Source organism: Mobula birostris, unplaced genomic scaffold, assembly GCF_030028105.1.
Source record: "Mobula birostris isolate sMobBir1 unplaced genomic scaffold, sMobBir1.hap1 scaffold_1003, whole genome shotgun sequence".
NCBI lineage: Eukaryota > Metazoa > Chordata > Chondrichthyes > Myliobatiformes > Myliobatidae > Mobula > Mobula birostris.
In genome coordinates, this window is record NW_027274044.1 from 39917 (window position 1) to 67177 (window position 27261).

General features: G+C 42.6%; 1 long non-coding RNA gene across 1 annotated transcript; it reads right to left on the reverse strand.

The window, feature by feature from the left end:
- Positions 1-6175: 6175 nt before the first annotated feature.
- On the reverse strand, positions 6176-15056 carry LOC140192271 (uncharacterized). Its single transcript, XR_011884192.1, has 3 exons — positions 14952-15056; positions 11789-11956; positions 6176-6200 (listed from the first exon to the last, which is right to left on the reverse strand). It is a non-coding gene; the product is annotated as an uncharacterized lncRNA (long non-coding RNA).
- Between the last annotated feature and the right edge of the window lie 12205 nt (positions 15057-27261).

Genomic DNA, 27261 nt, shown 5'->3' on the forward strand with positions numbered 1-27261 from the left:
CCTCTAATCTCTCTGCTGAGGAAGAATAACATTGGTAGTTAACCTCCTTAATCACGGCTCATTTCCACATCATGGGTCATTTTCCCTGCTTCTAAAGGGTTGTTAGAAAACACCACTGTCCTCTAAAGTCTGAAAGCAGAATGGGAAACCATTAGTTGGATGTTCAGTGGAGCAGGGTCAGAAACCAGAGGCGGGTCTGTACAGGGCAGAGTTTGGGGCTCTAGACGATGGTCGGGGTAAGAACGTATGATGAGGAGAAGGGAATCAGCAGCGGGGGGTGGCAACGAATGAGAGCGTAGCAACATTTGGAAGCTGATTGACAGAGAAAACAATTCGGTTGTCTGACTGATGACACAAGCAATGCCTGTTGTGAGGTGCTCCTTTGTTCGAGGAACATGTGTGAGTTGGGATGGTTATATCTATTGAGGGAGTTGTTCCTGCTTGTTTATCCTGTAATATTATATCCGGATGGTTATTATGGATTGTCCTATATGTAACAATGTATTTATTATCATAAAATTTGTAAGATTTTGACTCTAAAGCTGGACCAGGCTTGAATTTATGGTACCTTAATGAAGTTAAGGTGGTCATTCTTGAGTTTGTATTTTAAAGCAAGACTTTGCTGAATGATGTTTGCCACTTGATTGTACCTTTGTAAGTAATCAGATTGAGTTAAGCTGCTGCAGGATCCTGGAATGTCTTGGATTGTGTCTGGTTTCTCTTGGCATTTTCTGCATTTATTGCCTGGTCTGTTTGTCTCTTATGTATTTTTGATATATGTATGGCACGTGGCCAAGTGGTTAAGGCGTCGGTCTAGTGATCTGAAGGTTGCTGGTTTGAACCTCATCTGGGCAGCGTGTTGTGTCTTTGAGCAAGTCACTTAATCACACATTGCTCTGTGACGACACTGGTGCCAAGCTGTATGGGTCCTAGTGCCCTTCCCTTGGACAACATCGGTGGCATGCAGAGGGGAGACTTGCAGCATGGGCAACTGCCGGTCTACCATACAACCTTGCCCATACGGCTGTCATCATCGAAAATCGATGAACAGCTGAAGAAATTTTTTATATTTTAAAATGTTAACCATCTTGTTCTGTATTTCCCCAAGGAAACCCTGTTTCTGGGAAGAGGTCTCCAACTCTGAGTCAGGCTCTCAATGTTTCCCTGTCACCATCTAGTCTGCTCAGATCATTGGGATTTTCCCATGGATGGTCATACTCGTTCCACCGGTTAACGTGCTCTTCCATAGTGATGATTCATTTTTCTGAGTTGGCCTCTCATTTAAGTTTTCTGGTCTGTATTTCTTCTCAGAATTGCATATACCTGCATGGAGTGCTGAATCCTTTTTATTTTGTATGAAAATATATATACTTTAGAAATATTATCAGGTAGTTGGTTGATTTTTTTAAATGTCTGTTATAACTCTTCGTCCTTCTGATCTACTACTGTACAGAGTCTTGCCACCTTCAGAAGTTTTCTGATGACTCTGCCATAGTTGGATGCAACAGCAAGGGAGATGAGACTGAGTACAGGGCTATGGTAGAAAGCTTTGTCACATGGTGTGAGCAGAATTATCTGCAGCTTAATGTGAAGAACACTAAGGAGCTGGTGGTAGCCCTGAGGAGAGCTAAGGTACTGGTGACCCCTGTTTCCATCCAGGGGGTCAGTGTGGACGTGGTGGAAGATTACAAATACCTGGGGATATGAATTGATAATAAACTGGACTGGTCAAAGAACACTGAGGCTGTCTACAAGAAGGGTCAGAGCCGTCTCTATTTCCTGAGGAGATTGAGGTCCTTTAATATCTGTCGGACGATGCTGAGGATGTTCTATGAGTCTGTGGTGGCCAGTGCTATCATGGTTGCTGTTGTGAGCTGGGGCAGCAGGCTGACGGTAGCAGACACCAACAGAATCAACAAACTCATTCGTAAGGCCAGTGAAGTTGTGGGGATGGAACTGGACTCCCTCACGGTGGTGTCTGAAAGGAGGATGCTGTGCAAGTTGCACTTCATCTTGGTCAATGTCTCCCATCCACTACATAATGTACTGGGTGGTCACAGGAGTACATTCAGCCAGAGACTCATTCCACCGAGATGCAGCACAGAGCTCCATAGGAAGTCATTCCTGCCTGTGTTCATCAAACTTTACAACTCCTCCCTTGGAGTGTCAGACTTCCTAAGCCAATAGGCTGGTCCTGGACTTATTTCCTGGCATAATTTAAATATTACTATTTAATTATTTACGGTTTTATATTGCTATATTTATACTCTATTCTTGGTTGGGCAACTGTAACGAAAATCAATTTCCCTCGGGATCAATAAAGTATGACTATGACTATGACTATGATCTCAGTGGTATTAATCTAAATGTGTTTGAGTGTTGTGACAAGAATACACATAAATTAAGATGTTTGCTGGCCTGGGCTAGCATCAATGGCATCAGCAGTTGGTCTGCCACCTGTCCTCAGGGGAAGGAGAGATAAGGAACAATGAAGCAGCATCTGGAGATGTTAATGAAGGGACGGGAGAGAGAGCTGTCTGGAGCGGCTCTCCCTTTGAACCCTGAACTGTTTGAAGTGATGGACAGGCGATACCCCAGCAGGGGGATAAAAAGGGACAGGTTCGCTAAGGCAGGACACACACAACACTTGAAGTAAGGAGACCCTGGAAGCGGTGCGCCTCTCACAGCAGTTATAATGGGTGACTTCAATCTACATGTAGATTGGGTGAACCAAATTGGTAAAGGTGCTGAGGAAGAGGATTTCTTGGAATGTATGTGGGATGGTTTTTTGAACCAACATGTCGAGGAACCGACTAGAGAGCAGGCTATTCTGGACTGGGTTTTGAGCAATGAGGAAGGGTTAATTAGCAATCTTGTCATGAGAGGCCCCTTGGGTAAGAGTGACCATAATATGGTGGAATTCTTCATTAAGATGGAGAGTGACATAGTTAATTCAGAAACAAAGGTTCTGAACTTAAAGAGGGGTAACTTTGAAGGTATGAGACGTGAATTAGCTAAGATAGACTGGCAAATGACATTTAAAGGATTGACGGTGGATATGCAATGGCAAGCATTTAAAGGTTGCATGGATGAACTGCAACAAATGTTCATCCTTGTTTGGCAAAAGAATAAATCAAGGAAGGTAGTGCACCCGTGGCTGACAAGAGAAATTAGGGATAGTATCAATTCCAAAGAAGCAGCATACAAATTAGCCAGAGAAAGTGGCTCACCTGAGGACTGGGAGAAATTCAGAGTTCAGCAGAGGAGGACAAAGGGCTTAATTAGAAAGGGGAAAAAAAGATTATGAGAGAAAACTGGCAGGCAACATAAAAACGGACTGTAAAAGCTTTTATAGAAATGTAAAAAGGAAAAGACTGGTAAAGACAAATGTAGATCCCCTGCAGACAGAAACAGGTGAATTGATTATGGGGAGCAAGGACATGGCAGACCAATTGAATAATTACTTTGGTTCTGTCTTCACTAAGGAGGACATAAATAATCATCCAGAAATAGTAGGGGACAGAGGGTCCAGTGAGATGGAGGAACTGAGCGAAATACATTTTAGTAGGGAAGTGGTGTTAGGTAAATTGAAGGGATTGAAGGCAGATAAATCCCCAGGGCCAGATGGTCTGCATCCCAGGGTGCTTAAGGAAGTAGCCCAAGAAATAGTGGATGCATTAGTGATAATTTTTCAAAACTCGTTAGATTCTGGACTAGTTCCTGAGGATTGGAGAGTGGCTAATGTAACTCCACTTTTTAAAAAAGGAGGGAGAGAGAAACCGGGGAATTATAGACCGGTTAGCCTAACGTCGGTGGTGGGGAAACTGCTGGAGTCAGTTATCAAGGATGTGATAACAGCACATTTGGAAAGTGGTGAAATGATCGGACAAAGTCAGCATGGATTTGTGAAAGGAAAATCATGTCTGATGAATCTCATAGAATTTTTTGAGAATGTAACTAGTAGAGTGGATAGGGGAGAACCAGTGGATGTGGTATATTTGGATTTTCAGAAGGCTTTTGACAAGGTCCCACACAGGAGATTAGTGTGCAAACTTAAAGCACACTGTATTGGGGGTAAGGTATAGATGTGGGTGGAGAGTTGGTTAGCAGACAGGAAGCAAAGAGTGGGAATAAACGGGACCTTTTCAGAATGGCAGGCGGTGACTAGTGGGGTACCGCAAGGCTCAGTGCTGGGACCCCAGTTGTTTACAATATATATTAATGACTTGGATGAGGGAATTAAATGCAGCATCTCCAAGTTTGCAGATGACACGAAGCTGGGTGGCAGTGTTAGCTGTGAGGAGGATGCTAGGAGGATGCAGGGTGACTTGGATAGGTTGGGTGAGTGGGCAAATTCATGGCAGATGCAATTTAATGTGGATAAATGTGAAGTTATCCACCTTGGTGGCAAAAATAGGAAAACAGATTATTATCTGAATGGTGGCCGATTAGGAAAAGGGGAGGTGCAATGTGACCTGGGTGTCATTATACACCAGTCATTGAAAGTGGGCATGCAGGTACAGCAGGCGGTGAAAAAGGCGAATGGTATGCTGGCATTTATAGCGAGAGGATTTGAGTACAGGAGCAGGGAGTTACTACTGCAGTTGTACAAGGCCTTGGTGAGACCACACCTGGAGTATTGTGTGCAGTTTTGGTCCCCTAATCTGAGGAAAGACATCCTTGCCATAGAGGGAGTACAGAGAAGGTTCACCAGATTGATTCCTGGGATGGCAGGACTTTCATATGAAGAAAGAATGGATGAACTGGGCTTGTACTCATTGGAATTTAGAAGATTGAGGGGGGGATCTGATTGAAACGTATAAGATCCTAAAGGGATTGGACAGGCTAGATGCAGGAAGATTGTTCCCGATGTTGGGGAAGTCCAGAACGAGGGGTCACAGTTTGACGATAGAGGGGAAGCCTTTTAGGACTGAGATTAGGAAAAACTTCTTCACACAGAGAGTGGTGAATCTGTGGAATTCTCTGCCACAGGAAACAGCTGAGGCCAGTTCATTGGCTATATTTAAGAGGGAGTTAGATATGGCCCTTGTGGCTACGGGGGTCAGGGGGTATGGAGGGAAGGGTGGGGCGGGGTTCTGAGTCGGATGATCAGCCATGATCATAATAAATGGCGGTGCAGGCTCGAAGGGCCGAATGGCCTACTCCTGCACCTATTTTCTATGTTTCTATGTTTCTAAGTCAGTGGGAAGCTCTTGGATGGCTGATCGGGGGATCAGCCTTAAACGCACAGGGTGGAAAGGTACGATCAGCGGGAACCCGGTGTGTGTCCGCCCTCGCTTGGGTGCCGGGTTCACTACAGAGGATCGACAGCATCTGCAGGAGGGGTCACAGTCGGTGACCTCAGGTGACATCACAAAGGACCCGCCCGAAAGCTGCTTGTGTGCAATATCGCCGGTCTGTGAGTGGAAGCCGTTTCTGAATGATCAGTCATTCTCGTTTTCTCTCTCTCCTTCCCCCCACGTTGTCCATCGCCATGGCAACGATTACTGCGAACTGAACTAAATTGAACTGAACTTTGTGTCACTTTGAAATCGGTCATTTACCCCTAGACAACGATAGAGCTTGATTGATCCTGTTATCTTAATTCTGTGCACATGTGTGTTTATCATTGCTGAACTGTTGCATTTATTATCCTTTCGGTTACTGTGTTGCTTGTTTCTTTAATAAAACTTTCTTAGTTCTAGTAATCCAGACTCCAACTGAGTGATCCATTTCTGCTGGTTTGGCAACCCAGTTACGGGGTACGTAACAGTGTGAATAGTCTTTTCTAAATTTGTCATTTAAGTTCTTATTTTTATTTGTGAAGTTTCCAGATTGGAATGGGACCAAGATATTTTGCTGAAAGAAAACGCTAATAATGGGTATAACAATGGTGTATATTGCCTTTGTTATATTTGCTATGCCATGGAGATCAGCTTGGGAAATCTTATTAAGCCCTGAAGTTAATTTTGTCTTTTTTTCGTTTTCACGCTATTTTCTGTTTTCTTTGCCTGTTTATATTACAGATACCTGGGCCAAAACGGTGATTCCCATCGATAGATGCTGCCTGACCTGCTGAGCTCCTCCAGCACATTGTGAGTATGGCTTAAGACTTCCAGCATCTGCAGTATCTCTTGTGTCCCATATTCTTGTATGTTTCCGAAAAGGACGTGCAAGTAGGCAGAGAGGGTGCTGTGGCTCTGTTGGTAAAAAAGTTAAATCAAATCATCAGAAAGTTGACATGGTGTTGGAATGTGTTGAGTCAACGTGGATAGAACTAAGGAACAGCAAGAGTGAAAAGATCTTGATTTTTTTGGAGACCCCCAAACAGTAGTAAGTATATTGTCTGCAACTTAGAACGGGAGAAAGAAAGTGCATGCCAAAAAAGCAACGTTATAAGAGTCATGGGGATAGTCATGCAGATATATTGGGAAAATCAGGTCGGCGCAGGATCCCAAGAGGGGGTTTCCTAGAATGCCCACAAGATGGCTTTTTAGAGCAGCTCCTGGTTGAGCCCAGCTGGGGATCAGCTATTCTCAAATGGGTGTTGTGCAATGAACGAGAATTAATTAGCACACTTAAGGTGAAGAACCACAGGGGCAAGTGATCCTAAAATATGGGAATTCATCCTGAAATGTGAGAAGGAGAAGCTAAAGTGAGATGTGTCAGAATAACCGTAGAATAAAGAGAATTACAGAGAGAAGAATTGTCCTTTTTTTTTTTAGAAAAGAACACTGGCAGGGATGATGACAGAATGGCTGGAATTTCTGGAAGCAATCCGGAAGGCACAGGATAAACCATATGTACCAAAGAGGAAGAAGTATTCTAAAGACAAAATGATACAATTGTGGCCAAAGAGAAGGCAAAGCTAACATAAGAGCCAAAAAGAAGGCATATAACAGACCAAGCAATAGTGGGAAGTTAGTTACCGCACCCCATTTCTGTAAACCCCCCGACCTCTACAGCACTCACCATCTCTGCAAAACCCTCCACCATCCACCCGGGTGCATTCAGGCGACAGCTGACCCGAGAAAGACACTGCCCGCGGCGGATGGCAGGGCTCATAAAACACCCTCACGTTTTTTGTTTATAAACCTACCGATTTGCACGGATATCTTGACTAAACCTCCTTCCACCTTGACACCTGTAAAAAAGCTATTTCTTTTCCTCAGTTCCTTCGTCTCCGCCACATTTGTTGACAGGATGAGGTTTTCCTTTCCAGGTCGTCAGAGATGTCCTCCTTCTTCAAAGAATACAGTTTCCCTTCCACCACCATTGATGCCGATCTCACACCCAATTGCTCTATTTCCTGAAAATCCGCCTTCACTCCATATTCCAGTCACCTCCACAATTTTTCTTATCTTCAATCATCAAACACATCTTTTCCTACACCCCGCCACAACTCTCTGCCTTCCTTGTCCATTCGTCTCCCCCCACTAATCTATTTCCTGGAATGTATGCTTGCAAAGCGAGGGAAGTGCTACACGTTCCTAGTTACCTCTTCCTTCAGCACCATTCAGGATCACCAACAGTCTGTCCAGGTGAGGAACACTTCGCCTGTGGGTCTGCCAGGTTCATCTACTGTATCCAGCACTCCCAGTGCAGCCTTCTGTACCTCAGTGGAAAACCTCCTTGTCAAGCACATTCATTCCGTCCACAATAAAACGTATTTCCCGGTGGTTAGTCCACTCTCCCTTCCCATTCCAACATGCCAGATCATTGTTGGACTGACGCGATGATAGCATTCCCAGGTTGGAGGAGCAGCACCTCATAATACATCTGTGTAGCTTCCAAGCTGACGGCATGAACATCGATATCTTTAACTTCTACCTCCACTTTTACTTCCACCCACACCCTGCCCTCTCGGTTCTGTCTCCCCTCTTACTTCCTCTCTTGCCCACTGCCGATCATCTCCCTATGATTCCTCCTTTCCATCCTTTTCTCCCATGGTCCGCTCTCGCCTCCTCTCAGATGCACATCTTGTAGGTGAGGGCATCAGGGACACTGGAGGTCTCCCCACCTTCTCAGCAATGTCCCCTTTAATTTGTAATGACCAGTGTGCACATAAATCTTGTACTATGCATTTTTTTTAACCAGTGACATGTGCACAGTGAATTTTATATAGAGAGACATTCATTTTAACAGCTAGCAAATCACTGTCGATAGGAACTTTGATCTCGTCTGGGTTCCATCGAGTTCATCTGCACTCTCACACATCCTATGTAGCAGGCTTGTAACCTGTAATGAAGGATTTTCTCACCAGAGCTTTTGCACATTGTCCATCTGTGGTTTTCTTGCTAAATTACACTTTAAAAAAGTCAGATTTCCAAATATCATTCCACTTCTTCCCACTTGCGAATTCTCCAGCAACTTTTGTATCACCACAATACACACAGGTAACACTAGTTTCTGTATTGGACATAAATATTTTCCCTGAATCCTCCTGGGGAATTGAGGATATACTAAAAAATCATTTTGAACCTAGGTAACCTCTGGCTAAAAGAATAATTGGGACTGAACAGGAATGTTGAACTGAAGTAAACTCTGTCATCAGCAGTTAGCTAAGACAGGCTCATTACCAGTTCTCTGCAGCTTGCAGAGAGACAGACTGAGAGATGATAACATTATACATTGTACTCTCATTAGTTGATAACATTATACATTGTACCCTCGTTTGAGTAAAGGGAGGAGGGCTCACTGATAAGGACAGGAATGAACATCTGTCTGTAACTAAGTCAGAGCCTTGCAAAGGGAACAACGGATAAGGACTGGATGGTACATCCATCTGTAACTAAAACCTTGATTTAATGAACTCTCTTATCTAATTAGTTAAGTTTTGCACCAACAGACATGGTGGCTGTACCAGTTCAAATAACATCTACCAACAGTAATGTATGGGGCTTACTATGTATAAATACATGGCTGTAACCTGACTAACTCATTCCTCTTGTCAGATGGTGGCAGTGCTTACGTGCCTTCCCTTTGACAACTGGGTCTCAAACTCCTGCAGGAGAATGCACAATAAACTGTGGTGACGATAAGAAGCTGGTCTCTCAAGTTTTACTCAGATTTAACTTCAACATTTGGCGTCACAAATAGGATCCCAGTATAGGTACTGCCAAGCAGACTGTGGTGGGATATTACCTCACGAGAACAAGCAGTAAATTTGATATGGAAAAAGAACTGTGGAAAGAAGTGGAAATTGTTGAAAAGGGAATGGAAGGAAAAGGCAGATGTAAAGAGGAACAGTTTATTATTAGCAAGTTGGAGGAATAATGCATGTGAGAAAAGGATAGAGATATGTACTGCAGAAGGAACGCCAAAGGTTGGGAGACGCTAAAACCGGAGTGTGAATGGTGGATGGGCGCTGAAAACGAGAGCAGGAAAAACAACGTAAGCAAACCAAGGCTGGCCTACATAGGAGAGAAGGGCAGGAACGTCAGTCTAAAGTTCGAACTGACAGGGAAACAAGGGATCCCGGACCCATGTCTGGCATTCCGACCCGATTTGAGGACAGTGACCGTGATGAGGAGTGGGCACCCATCATACACCCCCACCTTACCAGGGGCCAAGTGCACCCAGTGCCCCTGAACCCCAATCCTCGGGGTACTCAGATACAGTGGCCACTCGGGTAAGACAGCGGCGACAGGGGAGGGGAGGTCTCTATAGCCTGAGATCCAGAAAGGGAATACAAAGGATTATTCCAAGACAGGGAGGGAAGAATCCAATAAAACCCCAGAGTTAATGGCTCCACAAAGACAATTTCCCACCCAAATGCTGCCCAATCCACGAGCAGGAGTGATTCAGTGATTCCTGTGTACGCACCCTGGAAGCTTTAAGAAATGATAATGATCATGAATCAGGCCCCACATAGGAAAGAAAGACCAGCACAGTTTGCTCAGTATGTCCGCAGTACTCTACAGGTGTTTAATGCGACCCCGCAAGATTTATTCGGTCTCTGCTGCATGATTCTGTCAGCTGATGAGGGGTGGAAATGGAAGGCAGAATTGAGATACCAAACCTATCAGGAGTTTCAGGCAGGAAACCATAATGAGAATGAACAGACAGACCAGATTATTCAAGCTTTGGAAAGGGCTCTCCAGCAACTCGTAAACATCACTAAAGTACAAGAATGGGAACCTCAGCCTGGGGAATCGGGACCAGACTATTGGGAGCGATTTGTGGCCTGCTAAGGCACTTTCACAGGAGACCAAGCTTTTAATGTGGGAATCCGTCCGCCCAGTTTAACGCCTTACTGCTCCAATGCTTACCAACTAAGTCAGCCAACATGATTAAAACCAATAATATGGATTGGCCTGACAATGACCAAAATCGAATGCAACGAGCTTTGACATATTATTGGGACCCGGCTTCCGAACCCGATCAACCCCGAAGGGAACTAATATTAAGGGTGATTACGTTCAGTGGGAAGCAGGACGCGAGTGGTCTTTATCTGGAGATCAGAAATGGGAACAAAAACCTACCAAGGGACAGGTGGGGACAACAACCCATTTAGAAATTGACAAGCAAGGATGCTTCCAACCGTGAGTACCACCCCTCTGGAAGAGCACAATGTGATAGTGACGGACGGTGAGATGGTTGTGCAGGCCTCTTTTGAAGCAGCTGCCTCTGCCCAGAAGGCTGAGCTCATTGCTCTGACTCTGACTCGTGCCTGTATCCCAGCAACAGACTAATGTTCAAACGTTCACACAGACTCCCATTATGCATTTGGAATTGTACATAACTACGGGCCAACTGGCCAAAATTCTCCAAGCATTACATTCACAGTATATTAAATTACATTATATTCACAGAACCTGTGCTATTATTGAAACAGAATGCTGCACCTATATCCCTGAAAAGTCTAAAATTACATCCCTCTCCGAGCACACTGCCAAGGAAACTGACAGCACCAAGAGAGTAGGGCAGGATTTACACGGGTTCACCGAAGGGTCGAAATGGTGGTCTTTGAAGGCCTGTTCGGTAATATGTGGGGCATGATATTGCATTATGGCCTAATAGTTGTACATATCATTGTTATAGTTACTGATGTACACTGCTTTTACCCACTGATAAGTCTGTGCTGTACTCAGTTGTGTTCTCTGTAAAGAATTACTATTTTGTTTATCATGTAATGATCAAATGGAGGGAGTGATAAAGTATGTAAAAGGGTTAACACTTTGTTAAGAAAGAAACTGCTGATGATCAACAGATGTGCTGAGCCATGCTGAGCCATATTTCTTCCTGAGGGTCGCTAGCTGTGGTTTCAGGATGCTTATCTCCTTCTGCACTCATGCATAGAGATAGGACAGCTTCAGTCTGTTCTGTGTGTGTAAGCCATTATGACTATTTTGTAATTTGTCTTTAGGGGCTGTCATGTAGTAAATAACTTTGGCTCCAGCCTGTCTCATGTGGGGGGTATCTGGACGGATATACCTGTGGTGTAAGGGGAATTGTTAGTCAGTTAATGGATAGGGCAGGACAGTCATAGACTGTTGCTGTTTGAGTGACTAACTGAGTAAGCCCTGGGTACTTGGAATAAAGAGTTTGTACTTATACGGTCTTTGAGTGACTTTATCAGGATTCAACTTCCACAGAATTGGAGTGGTTTTAAAGGGCTGGGCTGGGCTGCTGGAAACACATTATCAGACCTGGAATGATTGTAACAGGGTCTGACAGAGGCATAACTTCTTCTGGGCACATTCAGTCTCACTCCAACTGTTTCCTATCTTCCTTTGTACGGTTATGTAATGTCTAAAGGACCAGTGTTTGAGTAAATGAGACTCACCAAACTTTCTCCTGACTGAATCACTGGAATCTCCGAGTCAGATGGGTTCTCTCCAGTTGATGCTCTCAATCCTCGAGCTGGTTCACTTGTTGCTGTTTCCTCGTCTTCACAAGCGGTTTGCTTCCAGTTGGGGTTTTTCTTCCAATAAATCTCTCACTGCAGATCTGACTTTAACATGAAAGATAATGAAGCACATTAACAATAAAATTGAGAACCAAACATTTCTGCTTCATGTTTCTAAGAACAAAACTCGCTGAAATTTAAACATTGAAAGTAAATATAATGATCTCAGTGAGCAATCTTTTATTGTCTCTCACACGTCACAAAACGCTGTGGGATAAGAACGAGCCATCATTCTGTCATGGTAAGACATAAGATACAGGAACAGAATTAGGTGATTCGATCCATCTGGTCTGCCCCGACACTCAACCATGGTTGAGTAGTGTCATTCCAACACCATATTCCTGCCTCCCTCCTGTAACAATGAAGTTACTCATCCTTTACTCAGATTAGCAGTCATTGCTTCCAAAGGAACTCCAGAAACAAACATCTGATCCCAGACCAGAAATACTCGCTCAACACCTCATAAACCTGGCCATCTCGATCCCCAGGTCCAATTTACCCGGGTCAAAAACTGTGATATCCCAGGACCCCACTCACAGAGTCACACAGCTGAACCTGCCACTCACTGATCCTGACATACTCACACATCGTTCCCACATCTCACACTGGGTAGTGCAATCCGGGATTTCCCCACAACCAATGTCCAGCTGCTCGAAACTTCTGCTTCATTGCAGAAGGACGACCATCCAGCCCCATCTGCAGGAGTACTAACCAAAGTCAAAACCAAAACACCAACAGTTCCATATCCCTGGAAAGCTGATCACAGGATTATAGTCCAAGCACCAACTCTCCCAGTACTCTTTGCTGCCAATAAAATGCTGCAGTGTGTCAGCCAGTCACAATTCAAAAACTAGCACTCCCACACCGATGCACAACAGAACCGGTACCTGATGACTCTCTGGCATTCCAGCTAACAAAAAAACAATTCTGGAAATAACTCAGTGAGGCCGAAGGTGCAAAAGAACACTTCACAATGAACAGAAAGATTAGAAGAAAGATTGGTGATATATAACATTGAGGTGGTGGGATACAGGATGGACTGAGGTTGACCCAGGTTGTTGATATACACCATTGAAGCAGGAGTGGGGGGTGGGGGGTTTGGAGACTGGACAGAGGGTGAACAAGATGGGCAGAGATGAGCAGATGGAACCAGCTGGGAGAAGGGATCAAGGACAATCACTGATGGTCCTCCAGCAATACAGAGATACTGAATGAATAGCACATACCACTGCGTAAAATATCCTAAAATAACTAAGTTAGAACAAACGACAAGAACTTTGGCATATGCCCTTTGACCCTCACCAAATTTTTATCAACACAACACAGAAAGTTTCCCATCCAGACACTTCACGCTTTGCATGGTAACTACTCTGCCCGTGACTGCGAGAAATGGCAGAGAAATTTGGATAAGGGGTAGGCCATTTAGAACAGAGTTGAGGAAAAACATTTTCACCCAGAGAGTGGTGGATATATGGAATGCTCTGCTCCAGAAGGCTGTGGAGGCCAAGTCTCTGGATGCTTTCAAGAAAGAGATGGATTGAGCTCTTAAAGATACTGGAATCAAAGGTTGTGGGGATAAGGCAGGAACTGGATACTGATTGTGGATGATCAGCCATGATCACAGTGAATGGCGGTGCTGGCTCGAAAGGCTGAATGGCCTACTCCTGCACCTATTGTCTATTGGACACAGATCCGCACATCACAGAAACCATTCCCCGCACCCCCCCCCCCCAAGACTTCCCAGACCCTTGGTAAAGCAGGCAGTGAAATCAAAGATCCCCACAACCTGGGATGTTCTGCTTTTTCATTCACCCAAATCAGGGAGAAAACACAACAGCCATAAACTCAGAGGACAAATGCGAGGAGCCTCAGGAAGCGAGGCAAGTTGGAGGAAGTTAACGGGACTCAGTGGCCAACTTCTGATTCCCCAAAACATGGAGGAAGCATCACCACCAACCACACACCACGTGATCTTGCGTCACAATGCAGAGGGCGGGGCAGAGCTGCCGTAAACAACCTCACGTGATCTGTTGGCGGGAGTTCCATTTCAATTCTTCAGAAATAGACAGCCTGGGCTCCTGGTTTGGATCGTTCAATGCAGATTCAGTGAAGTCGACACATTATTGACAAGCCCAGATAACTGGGTACTAAGTGAGTAATTGATAGATAGATATACTTTATTAATCCCGAGGGAAATTTGGTTTCGTTACAGCCGCACCAACCAAGAATAGAGCGTAAATATAGCAATACATAAAACCTAACAATCAAACAACAAAATGCAAACTATGCCAGATGGAAAATAAGTCCAGGACCAGTCTATTTGGCTCAGGGTGTCTGACCCTCTACGGGAGGAGCTGCATGTTCGATGGCCCCAGGCAGGAACGACCTCCCGTGCCGCCAAGTGCTGTATCACGGTGGAATGTGGCCGAAGTTCAACAGTAAAAAGTCCAATATCCAGTCTGCAAACACGTTCCTCAATCGTACTATGCCCCGGATTGCACCATCCGTTGTTAGCCACAACAGTAAACACCCAACTCCTTCACGCTTACCGCTCTCAGTGCACTTCCAGTCAACCGGAACGGTATTACCCACCGAAATCCTCGACTCCAAAAGTCTCTGTTGTCTCGACCCGGTCCTCTTTCCTCGGCTTTGTGATCCCCCTCTGCATCCTCTGTGTGTTTTCCTCCGGATTTCAGCAGGGGTGACCGCCGCTCTGTTCGCTCAGCCGGCCGGGGTTTGCTGGTCCGTGGAATACACAATGCGACTTTGCTTCTGTCCCGCGTGTCGGGATGTAACCATTTCCAGCGCTAAAGAAAACCCAAATAAAACTCTCTCTACCAGCATGTTAGAGAGGGTGCAGCTTCGACATGTTACCGTGAGAAAAAAATACAAAAATAACGTAAATTAAAAAGTAAGAAGAAGAAAGAAAAAGAATACTTCAGAGCGGCTGTACCAGGCTGCATGCGTACTAATTGGTGCTCAGTTCGGGGCTAACGGACAACATCAGATCTCCCCGCTCGGGATCGGTCTCAATACTCACCGATGGGAAAGTGATATGTTCGGCCCGCGGACAGTGATTCCGACCCAGGAGGCGAGGATCCCTCTCCAGAACCCGCCAATGAGCGGCTTCACCACTGAACGGAAAGGAAGCCCACCCGGCCACTGTGAGCTTGCGCGAAGTGAGTATTATATCATCTGGAGGGCGAGGCCTCGGAAACAGTCGCGCAGATGTTGCCCATCTGCGGTTAAACGGGGGGGGGGTGTAAACGGGATCATGTGACTTGTTCGGTCTACCACCCCAGACCGGGACTCCAGCTACCAACTACTCACCTTAAATCCTTAAATGTATTCGACACTTTAACCCCCGAGAAAATATATCATCTGTCAACTCTACCAGTCCTCTCGTAATCTTATAAACGTCCATCAAGTCTCACCCCAGCCTGCGCCGCTCTGGAAAAAACAACCCAAGTTTGTCCAACCTCCCGTTATAGTTTATGCTCTCTAATCCAGGCAGTATCCTGGCAAACCTCTTCCGCGCCTTCTCCAAAGCCCCGACATCCTTCCGAGAATGGGGATGACCAGAACTGTATGAAACACTACAGATGTGGTCTAACTACTTTTATAGAGCTGTGTTACGAACTGTAACGTTTTAGCAATGAACCAGCAGCAATAGAGTTCACACTGGAGTCTGGTTTTGATCTTAAAACCACTATCCTTACTAGTATCTACTTATAATGTAGTAACTTAACGAAATAAATGAAAGTTAACAGTGTTATGTGTATATATGTGTAAATATAACTCCCAAACTATCGAGCCTGAGGGAACAAACCTTTGAGTCTTGAGACGGTAAAGTAGGAAAGTTCAGTAATCCACGGAATAAATGATGGGAGAGAGATATTTGTAATCCAGGGTGAAACGTAGAGAAAAGACCATTACATCAAAATAACCGTCGTCGAAGTTCTTATCCGTTGAATCCGTACATATACAAGTTATCAGCGAAAGTGACCTGTCACAGGAATACCGTTTTCCAGCGGTTACCACACAACATACCCAGGCACGGGTTAACACAAGCGGTCCCTCAAGATATTCTAAAATCCACTCCAATGGATATTATGAAGTGACAGCCACACACATTCGTTGTGGTTCCGTTTACCGATGATCAACCCACTCTTGTGGGCATAGGAGAGTTCCAAGCCTCAGCTGTGACAAACTGAAGCTATCAGCTTTTCCAGTGTCTGTCTCTGTCTCTGTCTCTCTCTCTCTCTCTCTCTCTCTCTCTCTCTCTCTCTCTCTCTCTCTCTCTCTATCTCTATCTATCTCTCTCTCTCTCTCTCTCTCTCTCTCTCACTCACTCACTCGCTCATGGTTAAATCCACAGTTAGCGCCGTCAGCCTGTGACTGACGTCATAGTCCCGCCTCCTCACTCCGGCGCTCTTAAAGACACAGTCACAGTCCGACCGCAGGCTCGCAACATCCGCAACACAACTTCCCGACTTTTCAACTCAGTGCTTCAACTAATAAAGACAACCACGCCATTTGCCTTCATAACCACCCGATCAATCTGTGCAGTCTCTTTCAGGGAGCATTGAAATTGGAGTCTAAGATCCCTCTGATCATCAACACTGTTCAGGGTTTTGCATTTAACAGTGTACCGTCTCATACATTCGACCTACCGAGCTGCCAAGATGATCATCACTAATCAAATCTCACTGAGATTTCTCAGGTCCTGTTGAATTTATTGCCAAGTGCACAAGTACGGGAAGGTACAGGTACAGAGAAACACTGACTTGTGGCAGCATCGCAGGCAAGTACATTCAGATAACACACGGAACACAAATTATACGGTTGTCTGCCAGGAACAATCTATAAATATGTTTAATGTTATTAACAATATATAAAATACAATGTGTTACAATCAATATTAAAATGTGCATTTTGTGTCAATAACAGACTTCGAAATGTTGAATTTTGGTCCCTATCTCCAGTCCACAACCAGCTCCTTTGTTTTTGTCACCACGAGGGAGAGGTTGTTTTCTTGACACCACTGAGTCGGGGTGATGATTTCTTCTCTGTAGGCTGCCTCGTTATTATTTGAGATTAGGCCAATCAGTGTAGTGTCATCAGCAAATGTAATTAGCAGATTGGAGCTGTGGGTGGGGACACAAGTCATGGGTGCACAGAGAGTAAAGGAGGGAGCCAAGGAGACAACCCTGTGGGGTATGAGTGCTGGGGGTCAGAGAGACAGAGGTGAGGGAGCCCACTCTTACCACCTGCCGGTGATCTGACAGGAAGTCCAGGATCCAGCTACACGAGGCAGGGTGAAGACCGAGGTCTCTGAGCTTCTTGTCGATACTTCACGCCTTCGTATGGCTACTGCTCTGCCCATGACTGCAAGGAACTGCAGAGAACTTTGGAGAGCAGAGAACATCAGAGAAACAGGCCTCCCCTCCATGGACTCTTCCTGCACTTCCCCTGCATCGGAAAAGCAGGTCGTGTACACAAAGATCCTCACAACCCGGACATTCTTGCTGCAAACCCGCTCCCCCATCGGGGAAGGGATACAAAAGCCTTAAAGCGCGTATCACCAGGCTTAAGGACGGCCTCCTGTCTGCGGTTATAAGCCGAATGAATGATAAAATGGACTCGACCGTACAATGTTACTCGACGTGACCCTACACCATATGTCTATCTGCACTGCACTTTCTCTGCAGCCATAATGCTTTGTTACAGTTATTGTTTTGTCGCATATCAGGTCACTGTACTGTTGCAACGTATAGATCTGGTGACTGAAGGCAGCTGCAGGTTCATGAGGGACTGTTACTGTCAGATTCTGCAGTTCTTGCGGCTGCTCATCGCACCCAGGACTGGACCCTGGTCACTGAGCATTGGAGGAGTCTGTTCTGCTGATGTTAGCCTTAAACTACACTGGCGTTTAATATTGTAGATCTGTGAAAGATAAATCAGTTCTGTATCAAATCCCGTGTCTCAGGTACTTACTGTCTTTACCACATTCACAATGTACACTAGAGAGGCCACTCGGCCCATCTGGTCCCTGCCCATATTTCTGTTCCATATCAGTATATCAAAATCTATCCCTGCCGCTCCCCTCTCACTCTTCCTGTGATGACAGGTTGCAGCTAGTCACCACTCCGTGGGACAGGAGATTTCCCTTGAATTTCATAGAATCACAGAAATCTACAGCACGTTACAGGCCCTTCGGCCCACAGTGTTGTGACGACCATGTAACTTGCTCTAGAAACTGTCTAGAATTACCCTACCGCATAACCCTCTATTTTCCTAATCTCTATGTACCTATCTAAGAGCCTCTTAAAAGACTCTAGAATTACCCTACCGCATAACCCTCTATTTTCCTAACCTCCATGTATCTATCTAAGAGTCTCTTAAAAGACCCTATTGTATCCACCTCTACCACCATCGCTGGCTGTGCTTTCCACACACACACCACTCTTTGTGTAAAAACTTAGCTCTGACATCTCCTCTGTACCGACTACCAAGGAGCTTCAACCTATGCACCCTCGTGTTAGGCGTTTCAGCCCTGGGGAAAAGCCTCTCCACACGAGCAATGCTTCTCATCATCCTGTACACCTGCATGAATTTCCTGCAGGTGATGACCGCCCCTGTCTGCAAATGGAGCAGCAGTAATTTTGTGCTGCTCTTAGTTTTCTTTCTCTCTCCCTAGTTTAAACTTTGAATTTAAAATTTTTTATTTGCTGATTCTTGAGGGGGAAACAATATGTCTATGTCTACAAGAAGTGGGAAGAATTTACCTGAACCTAGTGATAAAGGTAATGGGAAAGGAAAGGTGCAAAAGCAAAGATCTGATGAAATGCCATCGTGGGCTGAAGATATCGTTCGGACACTGAATTCAATTAAGAATCAGAATGGATCATTTAAAGACCAGCTGGAAAAGAATAGTAATGAAATGAAGCCATTTCTGGGAAATCTTAAAGACCTGGAAACTCAAGTTATTACACATGAAGAGGAATTGAAGATAACTAAGCAAAAGTTGCCTGAAGCTACAACTCGTTTGGAAAGATATCAAAATAAGATTATAGACCTGGAAACTAGGGCTCGCCGAAAGAATATACGAACTGTTGGGCTGCAGGAAGGAGCTGAAGATGGAGATTTACGACTTACTTTGGTAAGCTTTTCCACACTTTATTTCCTACCATTCTAACAAAGCCGCCTGCTATAGAAAGGGCACACAAGGCATTTACTTCGAAATTGAAGGATTCTCATAAACCAAGATCTGTTCTGGTTTGCTTTCATCACTTTAAAATTAAAGATCAAATAATGCGATAGGCAAGAAAACAGAGAGTTTTTAGATTTATGGAAACTGATCTCCGCTTTTACGAAGATTACCCAAGAGAGATAATGGAGCAAAGATCAAAATTTGCACTGGTAATGAAGCAGACATATGATAAAAAAAACTCTTTCCCTCTCTGAGGTATCAGACAAGAATTAAAGTTTTTCCTGCTAATTCTCCTCCTCGTACTTTTTTTAATCCAAAAGCTGCACGGGACTTTGTTCAGGCTATACCCGCCGCAGTTACTGACGCCGCTGCTGAATGAACTATCTGAAAAGCTGTTTGGCTATCTGTATATTATTCGCATTTTGGAAAGAAGATTTATGAAGTTCATTTGTATATTTTGTTGCGAGACAAATTAAAGAAGACAAGGAGAGTTGTTCATTATTGCATATTGTTGGTTTTCCTTTGGAAAGAAGATTTACGGCTCAAGTATGACTGTCTAAATGATCATCTGAGCATTTGACTGTGAGAAGAAGATAAGGGGATTTTTTCCTTTAATGTAATATTTGGTTTGTTTCTTTTTTTAATCAGCTAATCGGTAGTTTTATTTCCTACTAATAAGGCTTTATATATATTTGGGAGGGTTTAATTACTTATGATATTATTAATCAGTCTTTTTTTAAAAATTCAGCTGGGTAAAATACACTATTAATTTTCCTTCTGCTTTATTATAACATTTTACAATTGAATTGAAAGCTTTTTTAGGGAATTAATATTAAACTTAAAGATGGTGCTGTTTTTTCTCGCTAAGAGATAACATTATTTTGGTTCTTTCTTGTTTATTAGTTGATGGAATGTAAAAACCTTTCTTTGCTGAGACTTTATTGTTTTTTTTACAAAGTCACTCTACTTTTTTACTAACTGGGGGGAGGGAAAGAAAACACAGACAGAGTGGTCAGTAGCTTTGAACGGTAATGCAGATCGCTTGCCTTTTTCGGGCTTCTGGGTGTGAGTGGGTGGGTTTAGAGTTAGTAGTTTTTTCCCATTGGGCGGTTCCAGAGCATGCGTGTTTTTTATGTGGTTGTATTTTTCATCACCGCCATTTTTGATCATCCATTATTGGTGTGTGCTCTGCGCATGTACAAAGTAGAATAAAATTATAGCATGGTATTTAAACGGATTAATATATTAAGTTGGAATGTACGTGGTTGGAATCATCCTATTAAACGAAAAAAGACAGTTAAAATTACTAACCGATTCCAACCTGATAAAATTTTTGCTCAAGAGACACATATCAGGGCGGGATTTCAAAATAGATTTTTTGGATGGTGGAATGGTTTGCAATTCCACTCTACTTCTCAGAGAAAAACAAAAGGCGTGTCTATTTTCATTAAACCTAATGTATTTATTCAAGAGGATGTTGAATCAGATTCTAATGGTAGATTTTTAATTGTTAAAGGAACGATCTGTAACAGAAAAGTTGTTTTGGTTAATTTGTATGGTCTTAACTTAGATGATCCTTTTTTTAAAAAGGTATTAGCTTTACTGCCTGATTCAAATGAATATATGCTAATAATGGGTGGAGATTTTAACTGCTGCTTAAATCCTATGATTGATAAGAGCTAAAACATCAGCAACTTCCAAATCTATCCGCTTCATTTATTAATTTCTTTTTGATTGATTTTGGGTTGATTGCATTGCGGAGGTATCTCCATTCCGATAACAGAAAATATTCTTTCTTCTCAATTGTTTATAAAAAATAAACAATATCTTCTTGCCGAGTGTTAAAACTTGCGAATATGACGCTATTGCTATATCTGATCATGCGCCTCTGAGTTTGTCTTTTGAATTTGATGATGTCACTCTTGCCCGCCCACCCTGGCGCACGTCTCAGACATTATTGCAAAACTCCGACTTTGTCAGTTTCATTGAAACCCAGATAAAATATTTTTTTTTCTTTTTAATGATATGGGGGTATGTCTAAATTAATTATATGGGATACATTTAAAGCATTTTTACGTGGTCAGATCATTTCTTATTCAGCTAAACATAAAAAAAACAGATGAAAACAGAATTAGATAGAATTTCAAAACAAATTAAAGATTTAAATAATATCTAAGCAATTTCCCCCAATACTGATTTATTTAAACAAAGGTTGGAACTTCAATCACAATATAACCTGTTATTAACTCATCCCATTGAAGGATATTTGCTTAAGTTAAAGAGCCAATTTGATATGTTTGGAGATAAAAATAATAAACTGCTTGCATCTCAATTAAAAATGGCTGCAGCCAAAAGGCAAATCATGAAAATTCGTAGGAAAGATGGTACCTTGGCTCAGAAATATGAAGAAATTAATAAGATTTTTCAAGATTTTTATGCTGAACTTTATAAATGTCAATGTCCGGTAGATACCTCTGAAATGAATGTTTTTTTTACGAAAGATTGTTTTTTCCTAAATTCTCGGCTGAGGATCAAAAAATTCTTGATGCTCAAATCACTGAAGCCGGAATTCATAAAGCTATTTTTTCAATGCAGTCTGGTAAGTCCCCAGGACTTGATGGCTATCCTGTAGAACTTTATAAAACATTGGGAAAGTTGCTTTCTCCCTATATGTTGGAAATGTTTAAGGATTCTTTTGTGAAAGGTGACTTACCCTCTACTTTTTATGAGGCTTCTATTTCTTTAATTCTTCAAAAAGATAAAGATCCCACTGACTGTGCTTCATATAGACCTATTTCGTTACTAAGTGTCGACGCTAAGATTCTGTCAAAGACAATGGCCAATCGGTTGGAGAATATTTTGAGTAAAATTATTTTTAAAGATCAAATAGGCTTTATAAAGGATCGCTATTCTTTTTCAAATGTTCGGAGACTAATTAACATTATATATTCATCCTCTTTTAAAACTCCACAGTGCGTTGTATTTTTGGATGCTGAAAAAGCGTTCGACCGAGTCGAATGGATATATTTATTCAATGTTTTAGAGAAATTTAGTTTTGGTGCTAATTTTAATAATTAGATTATATGATATATAAAGCCCCTATTGCTATTGTTGTCACTAACAATTGTAGGTCTCCTTTTTTTCAGCTTTCACGGGGGACAAGGCAGGACTGTTCATTAAGTCCTTTGTTGTTTAATTTAATATTAGAACCCCTTGCTATTGCTCTTCGTGAGGCTAAAAATATCCATGGATTTTTTTGTGAATGAGACCATGCATAAGGTCTCTCTTTACGTTGATGCTTTACAGGTTTATATATCTAATCCTAATGAATCTATTCCTGCCTTGCTAAAATTATTTAATGAATTTGGAGGTTTTTGAGGATATAAAATAAATTTTAGTAAAAGTGAATTGTTTCCTTTAAATGATTCTGTCTCTATGTATGATAATACTCCGTTTAAAATCACAGATTCTTTTAGATATTTAGGTATTATAATTATTAAAAAATATAAGGATCTTTATAAAGCCAATTTTGTTCCTTTAGTAGATTCTATGAAGTATTTATTTAGTAGATGGAGTCCACTTACATTTTCACTTGTTTGTCATATTCATATAGTTAAAATGAAGATTTTACAAAAAATTTTATATTTATTTCAGAATATTCCTTTTTTTGACTAGGAAGTTTTTTGATCAGATTAACTTTATTATTTTATCTTTTATTTGGAATAATAAAAGAACAAGAATTAGTAAGTGTCACTTACAGAAATTGAAAAAGGATGGAGGTCTTGCTTTGCCTAATCTAAGAATGTATTATTGGGCTGTTAATGTGCGATACATGTCTTTTTGGTTATATTGGGTTGATAAGAGGTAGACCTGGAAATGAAAGTTGTAAAACAGTTTTATTTAACCTCGTTATTGGGAGCTGCTTTACCTATGCAATTAGCTAAAGTTGTTCATTTAAAACTATATCCTGTGATTAAGTATCCTTTATGAATCTGGCTCCAGTTCTGCAATTTTTTTAATCTTAAAAAAAAAATAAACTTTGTAATTTAATTTATCGAAATTACTTTTTTAAGCCTTCTTTGAGTGATCCATTTTTTTTTTACTTTGGGAAAATAAAGGTATTAATTCTTTTTTGGATTTAAAGAAGATATATTGATGTCTTTTGAACAATTAATTGATAAATATACTCTTTTATACTCACACTTTCTGCAATACCTTCAAGTTAGACATTTTTTACAAAAATATTTAAGTAATTTTCCTTAAATATTGGAGGCTGACCTGTTAGGTACTATTATGAGTATGAATCCTTCGATCAAGAGTTCTATAATTTATTATTACAATGGGATAAGCGTCCTTTATCTAATATTAAACAGGATTGGGAAAAGAAACTCAATTTGGCTTTTACGACGGAGGATTGGATGCGGATTTTGAAGTTGGTTAACACTTCTTCAATTTGTGCTAGCCATTCATTGATTCAATTTAAAATTGTACATCGTTATCATTTGACGAAGGAGAGACTTTCTAAAATATTTTCTAATGTTGATAGTCATTGAAATAGATGTAAAACTGAGATAGCTACACTGGCACATATGTTTTGGTCTTGTTCTATGTTGGAACAGTTCTGGAAATCGTTTTTTTCAACAACTTCTAAAGCACTTAAAATCAATCTACAGCCTAATAAATTAACTGTGCTTTCTGGAATAATTCCTCAAAATATCCGTGATATCTCTATGTCTGACCATCATGTTATTGCATTTGTTACATTGATAGCTTGGAGGGTCATTTTGTTGAAGTGGAAGGATACATCAGCTCCCACTTTGTCACAATGGTTCTCTCAAGTGATGCTATGTCTTAGTTTGGAGAAAATTAGAAGTCGAACCTTTGAACCTTTATTTGATTTTGAGAAAAGGTGGGGCTCGTTTGCTTGTTATTATCATTTGAGCTAATTGATAGATTTTTTTCCACGATCTAATTGTAAATTTTTTAGTATATTTTCTTTTCTTGCTGGTGGTTTGATGTTTATTTTTTGGAGCTTTTTGTATGACACATGACTCCGGGGTTGTACACCTAATGGGTTCTTATTTTTTCTCAATTCTTCTGCTTAGAAGGTTTTTTTTGTTTATCACAATTTTTTTCAATCTATAAGATAATGTCTTTTTTGAGGCATTGTAAGTGTTGTTACTTCAATGTGCTCATGTTATTTCTTTTGCATAATATAACAATAAAAAGATTTGAAAAGAAAGAATTTCTTGCAGGCATCTCTCCAGGTTGAATAAAGCGATGAGTTCACTGTGGTTTTAACATTCTTCAGGGCTCTGGTCTAAGGTGGTTAAGCTCCTTCTTTCCTGCCCTTTTCAACGTTTTGTGTCATTTTCACTCATTCAAAGGACTGTGCCTCAGACAGCTGCAATGCGTCTCTAAAGTCTGACAGCAGACGAGCAAGTGAATCTTCAATGCTGTAGAGTCAGAAACCAAAGAGTTACCAGCTTGAATCGGGGCTTTGGGGCTCCAGAAAGGGATGGGAACTAGAGTTTACAAGGAGGAGGAGGAAAAGGAATCAGACCAGCAGGATGTGGCTAAAATGAAAGATCAGAAACATTCTGTAACTGTTTGATTGAAAAAAAAAGTGCGTAATTTCTGCAAAATACTGGAGGAAATCAACAGATCAGGCTGCAATTGTGGAGAGGAATAAATAGACAATGTTTAGGCCGAGCCCCTCCAGCATGCCTAGACGGTGTACTCCTCTGCTTATTTGCTGCTTGAACTGCAGAGTTCTTCCAGCATTTTGTGTGCATGTGTCTACATTTCCAGAAACTGCAGAATCTCTTGTGCTATATATCTACAATTGTAACAAGGTTCATAGTCATACTTTATTGATCCTGGGGGAAACTGGTTTTCCTTACAGTTGCACCATAAATAATAAATAGTAATAGAACCATAAATAGTTAGATAGTAATATGTAAATTATGCCAGTAAATTATGAAATTAGTCCAGGACCAGCCTATTGGCTCAGGGTGTCTGACCCTCCAAGGGAGGAGTTGTAAAGTTTGATGGCCACAGGCAGGAATAACTTCCTATGACACTCTGTGCTGCATCTCGGTGGAATGAGTCTCTGGCTGAATCTACTCCTGTGCCGACCCAGTACATTATGTAGTGGATGGGAGACATTGTCCAAGATGGCATGCAACTCAGACAGCATCCTCTTTTCAGACACCACCGTGAGAGAGTCCAGTTCCATCCCCACAACATCACTGGCCTTTCGGATGAGTTTGTTGATTCTGTTGGTGTCTGCTACGCTCACCCTACTGCCCCAGCACACAACAGCAAACATGATAGTTCTACTTTGGCATTAGACACGCGGAAAGTTTGCTGATATTAAGTGCATCGTTTATGGGAGCTGCTGAGTTTTCTACACAAAAGAAAACCTGAGGTATGGACATGGAACCGGTGCTTGCAGAAACTTTTAATGGCTCCGTGATTACCCGGAAAGCTCTGCGCAGCAATGTTCGCTGAAGCACCGATCGAATGCGCAGGCGTCAGGGTTGCGGCTGTTCCCGAATATCGCGCATGCGCGCAGTACATAAAAGGCCTCTCGCGAAATCAGCTCCAGGTAAGAGATATTCCCCGGCTGCGGGTAGGAATTTTCAACACCGAATTCGGGACAATTGCTGTGAGCTCCGGACACCGTGACCCGTAATCCCGGGACAGTCCTGCTCTCTTCCCTCTCTCTCAGCCCCACGATCCGTGCACGGACCCAGGGGAGCTTCCGGCTGATGAGGGAATGGGAACCGATGGATCTCTCAGACAGAGCTGAGCTCCAGCTATCTAAATGCAAGGATTGGGAACTCGGAGAAAGGGAACAAAATCTTTTACATCACCAGCTGAGAAAATCACCTTTGTTCTGTGAAATTCTCTGCCACAGGAAACAGTTGAGGCCAGTTCATTGGCTGTATTTAAGAGGGAGTTAGATATGGCCCTTGTGGCTACGGGGGTCAGGGGGTATGGAGGGAAGGCTGGGGAGGGGTTCTGAGTTGGATGATCAGCCATGATCATACTGAATGGCGGTGCAGGCTCGAAGGGCCGAATGGCCTACTCCTGCACCTATTTTCTATGTTTCTACCTCCAATCACAAACAAGAGATAACCTGCAGATGTTGAAAATCCAAGCAACACACACAAAATGCTGGAGGAACTCAGCATTAGTACTCTTTTCCATAATGCTGTCTGGCCTGCTGAGTTCCTCCAGCATTTTGTGTGTGTTGCTTGTTCTACTCCCTCTTGTTCTGGACCTTTCTACCCGTGGGGACATGTTTTGACCCATTCCCTCTGGGTACATAATGATATCAAACACTTTTGTCCTGGGCAACAAGTGCCAGACTGCAATGAGACAGACCACTGCCCTTCCCTTCATATTCATTGGCCGTCAGTCACCTGGGGGAGGGTTCAGGGGAAATATTTATGTACAATACAGAAACTGGTGTTACCTGTGTGTATTGTGACGATGCAAAAGTTGCTGGAGAATTTACAAGTGGGAAGAAGTGGAGTGATATTTGGAAATCTGACTTTTTAAAGTGTCATTTAGCAAGCAAATCAGATATGGACAGTGTGCAAAAGCTGGAGTGAGAAAATCCTTCATAACCCTCTACAGGTCTGCAACACAGATTGTGTGAGAATGCAGATTAACTTGATGAAACCCAGAGGATATCAAAGTTCTTATTAATAGTGATTTGCTAGCTGTTAAAATAAATCCCTCTCTATTTAAAGTTCAGTGTGCACATGTTGTTGTCACTGGGTAAAAATTGCACAGCACAAGATTTTTTGGCACACTGGTCATTACAAATTAGAGAGGACATTGGTGGGAAGGTGGGGAGACCTCCAGTGTCCCTGATGCCCTCACCTGCAAGATGTGCATCCAGCTGCAGCTTCGACATACCCACCCCACAGAATCCACAGCCTCCCGTAACTTCCTGTCGTCTATCACGCAGGTCTTAGACGACGGCAAGCAGGAGAGTCTGGATCGGCCACTGACCCTGGACGAGCTGACAGGCTCCATCCGTTCCTTCGGGTCGGGTAAGACTCCCGGAAGCGACGGCTTACCGGCTGAGTTGTACTCGGCTCTGTGGAACTGGATGGGCCCA